This window comes from Carya illinoinensis, chromosome 9, assembly GCF_018687715.1.
Source record: "Carya illinoinensis cultivar Pawnee chromosome 9, C.illinoinensisPawnee_v1, whole genome shotgun sequence".
NCBI lineage: Eukaryota > Viridiplantae > Streptophyta > Magnoliopsida > Fagales > Juglandaceae > Carya > Carya illinoinensis.
The window spans coordinates 3,875,039-3,881,285 of NC_056760.1; positions in this window are offsets into that span (position 1 = coordinate 3,875,039).

Sequence of the window (6,247 nt, forward strand, 5' to 3'; positions counted from 1 at the left end):
CAGTAGATATGTGCATGGGATAAGAAATATAAACTGCAGTTTGAGAATGCCATGAAAACAAATAATCAAAGGAGTTTTTTCAAATCCCAAACAGGTTAAACAAAAAGATCTACAGAAATATCAATACACAAGTGTAAGCTGTATTATCAAATCCCAACATGCATACAGTGATATTATCAAAGCCCAATATATAAATACAGAGAGATATCACCATGGTTTATACATAAATACACAGAGATATTATCAAAGCCCAAATATGCATAAACAGAGAGACATCACCATGGTTTATACATAAATACACACAGAGAGATATTATCAAAGCCCAAATATGCATAAACAGATAGACATCACCATGAATTATACATAACTACACATCCAGTGATATTATCAAAGCCTAATATGCATAAACAGAGAGACATCACCATGGTTTATACATAAATACACACAGAGAGATATTATCAAAGCCCAAATATGCATAAACAGATAGACATCACCATGAATTATACATAACTACACATCCAGTGATATTATCAAAGCCCAATATGCATAAACAGAGAGACATCACCATGGATTATACATAACTACACATCCAGTGATATTATCAAATCCCAACATGCATACAGTGATATTATCAAAGCCCAATATATAAATACAGAGAGATATCACCATGGTTTATACATAAATACACAAAGAGATATTATCAAAGCCCAAATATGCATAAACAGAGAGACATCACCATGGTTTATACATAAATACACACAGAGAGATATTATCAAAGCCCAAATATGCATAAACAGATAGACATCACCATGAATTATACATAACTACACATCCAGTGATATTATCAAAGCCCAATATGCATAAACAGAGAGACATCACCATGGATTATACATAACTACACATCCAGTGATATTATCAAATCCCAACATGCATACAGTGATATTATCAAAGCCCAAATATGCATAAACAAAGAGACATCACCATGGTTTATACATAAATACACACAAAGAGATATTATCAAAGCCCAAATATGCATAAACAGATAGACATCACCATGAATTATACATAACTACACATCCAGTGATATTATCAAAGCCCAATATGCATAAACAGAGAGACATCACCATAGATTATACATAACTACACATCCAATGATATTATCAAATCCCAACATGCATACAGTGATATTATCAAAGCCCAATATATAAATACAGAGAGATATCACCATGGTTTATACATAAATACACAGAGATATTATCAAAGCCTAAATATGCATAAACAGAGAGACATCACCATGGTTTATACATAAATACATACAGAGAGATATTATCAAAGCCCAAATATGCATAAACAGATAGACATCATCATGAATTATACATAACTACACATCCAGTGATATTATCAAAGCCCAATATGCATAAACAGAGAGACATCACCATGGATTATACATAACTACACATCCAGTGATATTATCAAATCCCAACATGCATACAGTGATATTATCAAAGCCCAATATATAAATACAGAGAGATATCACCATGGTTTATACATAAATACACAAAGAGATATTATCAAAGCCCAAATATGCATAAACAGAGAGATGTAAGGGGAAATACATAAATACACTACGAGATTATTGCACAAATACAGTAATATAAAATTAGCAAATAACCTGGACAGTTTCTGGATAAAGGTTTAGGGTTAGATCTAGGCTGCATAGAGTATTTTGGTTTCGGTCTTTGGGAAGAGTTAGGGAAATCGCGTTCGATTTGAGTTAGGGTTTTGCAAATGGTTAGGGTTAGGGTTAGGTTAGGGTAAGATCTGGGCTGGTTAGGGTTTGGGAAAAATTAGGGTTAGGGTAAGATCTGGGCTGGGAAAAATTAGGGTTAGGGTTTGGGAAGAATTAGGGTTAGGGTTACAATTTCGTGGTTAGGGCTAGGGTTTTGCAAATGGGAGAACCTCGGTCAACGCCGGCACTTCTCAGTCCGCCGGACTCGAGCTATCCTTCGGAGATCACGATGGACTCGAGAATCCGAAGGGACTGAATCGACGGAGGAGCGATACGGAATGTGAGATATCACAGAGAGAGAGGGAGAAGTAGAGGGAAACGAGAGAATGGAAACGATTGAAGGCAAACGAGAGAAGGAGAGAGAGAGCGAGAGGGAAAGGAGAGAAGGGACTGAATCGAGGGCAAACTGGAGAAGGAGAGAGAGAGAGCGAGAGGGAAATGAGAGGAGAGACTCAAACGAGACGGCGAACTGGAGAAGGAGAGAGAGAGAGCGAGAGGGAAATGAGGGAAGGGGAAGAATCGAGAGGGAAAACAGCTTCGTGGGGTCAAAACGGTGCGTCTTCGATTTAATCCACGTGGCCAATGGGGTCAAAACGGTGCGTCTTCGATTTAATCCACGTGGCCGAGCCGCTTACAAGCCGTTTACTCGAAACGACTGCATCCAAAGTTTTCCTTTCCGTAATCAACTGAAGCAGGAAAATGAACCTCAAAACTATTGACTTTATCGATCAACTTACAAATAAATCTACGTTGAGTGGGGGCCGTGAAGTAGTGTCCACGTGCCCAAATTTATTGTTTGGGTCCCATGATTTACTCTTTTTTTTAATGGATATAGGATATGAGTTGTAAACATATGTTCCACTGTTCATTGATTTTGATAACTTTGTCGCTTCTCTTCTCACATGTCTAGGAAGAGACTATGAACCATATCTTGTAATGAGACCAAGCAAAATTGTAGATACAATATCACAATCCACATGATCCTGTTCATTTAGTGCTCCTAATGCTACCTACTAACTCAGGGTTGCCTAAGAAAATAACTATTTTAGGTTATGTTTTTTTAGTAGCATTTTTTTTTTCTTTTAGAGATTGTATTTTCGAGTAAAATTATGATACAATGACACGTGAGATACATGCGCCATTATATAAAGTAAATATTCAATTATCTCACTTATCTCACGTAGTACTAATGGAACAAGTGACTTTTGAATTTCTTAAATATAACTAATCTCCTCTTTCCAACAATACAACGTGTTCTTTACACGCTTACACAGTTAATGACGGTCCTTTGTTACTTATTAAAATCATTTCTTGTTTGCTATTTTATCATATTTTCATTTTTCCTAATCAAGTTCGTGAGAAAATATGAAGGGAAAGTGTCATTCAACCAATCTAAAACAACCATATAATGCACAAACTGGCTTTTGGCAACAGTGCTGCATTCAAAATTTCAGACCGTACCAAAACTGCTTCAACGGCCCTTCCTTGTGAAGAATTGGCGGGGTCAAGCTATTAGTTCCTGATCTATCTTCTTCATTTTTCTTTTCTTTATATTGTATTAACTGGATTGAAATCATTGTTAGGTCTCTACCCTTTTTTAAATATGATATATATAATATGCTTATTTAAGGAATAAAAGTACAACCCGCCTACCAAGTACCAACCCCATCGCCTGGCACTTCCTTCAAGACTGTCACTGGCACTGCAAAAGCTCCCCTGAATCAACGAAAAATCATGAAATTATCCAAACCAATTTAATTGTGTATAATTTTTGTTTGTATAATTGTGTATAAAACCACTTTTCCTATCTCGACTGTAAAACATTGTGAAGGAAGAAGAAATTTGAAACAAATCGAGAAATAATGGGAATGAAGTGTTGCTTTGAGTAAACCAAATTAAACAAACCAATTTTTACATATCCTTGTTGGATTGTTTGCCTTAGAAGTTTGTCTGTCTTTCCCAGTTAATATAGGCTATAGAGCATCACTCTTCACCAAAAGCTGAGAAGCTCCTCAAACCCAAAATTATTTGAGGCTCAGATGCAACATCCTACCTAACTATAATGCTTAGCTTATAATTGACATGTATTAATGTGGACCAATAGGGTCACACTGACCGTCGAAAAATAATTTGATAAGAAGTTTCATTTATTAGAGTGAAAGACAGTATTTCAATTACATTGCATCATACGATAGTGCCTTAATAAAATATAAAAATAGACGTGGGTGATTTTCCCACGGTCATTGATTTTATGGTTTTCCACATTTTTGGGCAACCATTTAAATATATATTGTTAATATTTTTTAAAATGTATATTTAAAAATGTAATCCGTCATGTTCAGTCTGATTTTAGACAAATTTTAGAATCGATTCAGTATATATTAATTTTGAAATTTAAAAAATCAATATTGCACTGATTATATTCTTAATCGATATTTTCAATTTTATCGATTTTGATTCGGTTTAATTCAAATTTTTCAATATTTTTTTTTCACCCCTATGCATATGTAGAAAAAGTTTAAATAAATAAAAAGTTTAGGTCATATATCTTGAATATTGATTGGATATTCTCTCAAAAATCATACTGCCCCACCACAACTCTCACTTTCCGGACTATGATGTATGGCGTACACGTTCTCTGCAACCAAGCCACCAAGGTTGCAATGGATGGTGGACCCATCATCCCATAAAGCTTTCTATATTCATTAGGAAAACAGGATTTAGGGCCTACGGAAGCTTGTCGATGTGTATACAAAGAGTGATATTATTTTTTATTTTTAGTCATATTCGTTAATATTGTATGTATTAATTGATTTTATATGTCTGTTTCTTAAATAAAAATATCACTTCAAATATTTAACTGGAATTGAAAATAACAAATTTAAGACAAAAAATAATATTTCTCAAATAAAAACTTTAAATTCAATTATTTTTACGTATTTTTTACACACTCAACTAATATGATTGATTGGTCATATTATTTTTAATATAAAATAACTATTTTGATCAATCATATTAATAAAATATACAAAAATGACTATGTAGCAAAACTCTTTCTCAAACGTAAGTGCAACCAAGTATTCAAGGCCAACAAGCCTTGGTAAACATGGTGACACGTAGCGCTATAAAAGTGTAAAATATCGAGTTATAAAAGAGGGTCAACAATGGCTTTGGAACCTAATGTTATCTCTGTCTCTCCCCCCTAAAGCTTTTAATCCATGAATGGTGCATGTTTTTTTGCAGGAGGCACACCGTCTACCTGCCTCTTCAGGAACTTCTGGAGCTGTGTAGTAACTCAAGGCACCTTGCTTCTCTACACACCCACTTTTTTGGGTAGACATTATTATGATCAAGAAACCACAAAATTACAGGACATGGAATAGCCATTGATCAGAACCACAAGTAATTGTCACGGGAGATTAAAGTCTTTTCAAAACTCCACAGAAAGAGCAAAAGCAAGTCCCCCCCATAAAACAGAGAACCTACCCAGAAACAAAAATAAAGTTCATTTATCTCCCCTATACGCACTCAACGTCCTTACTTCTTGGATCTTCAAAACGCGTCTCAAGACAACGCTACAGAGGAAAAGATACGCATTAAATATAGTCAGTCATGTTTGGACGGTGGCGTTGGGACCCCATCCTTTACAAACTCCATAGGGCAATATGCCAAACCAGTCCTAACATGCTTTTGTCTTGTCAATACTGTGAATTGTGTCTCCCCACATTAACATGTAAATATAACTTCTTCTCTGTCTTAAAAAAAAGCGATCATTTATGCTCTCCATGGAATAGATACTATTGTGTGTCTGTGTGTGTATGTTGCAGTGCAAGCTTACAAAGTATACGACCCAAAGCCAAATGTAGGCTACGAAGTAGACAGAGTGGTCCATTATTTGTAGTATATAAGACAGATTATGAATGATCCGCCCAAATTGTTTTTGTGAATGATGACATGTTTTGTTGCGTAGGAATACGCAGGGAATGGATCGGTTTCCAATACTCACTGCGGTAAGACGGGCAGCAATTAAGGGATTGAGGAATGTCTACCTCAATTATGATATATTCTGGGCACAGACCCATTTGGCAATATTACAAGTCATCATTTTTGTACATTTTGTTTTGTCCTATCAATTTAGTGGTCGAATGTATACAAAGATGGTACAAAATTTTCCGATCTCTTTATGAAGTATTAGCAATTTGCGATAATATTTAATTTAAAAAATTATATTGTTATTATTTTGAAAACTAAAGCCCGTTTTGACAGTAAAAGTATCTCATAAAATTCATCATTATGAATTTTTAAATTTTTAAATAAAATATAAAAAATAATTTAATTTTTTTAAATTTTCAAATAATAATAATATTTTATTTAATTTTGATTGTAACTTATTACCTAAACGGCACTTAAGTCGTTATTCTCGTGACACACAATCATCGAAAACAAAAGACGGAAAAT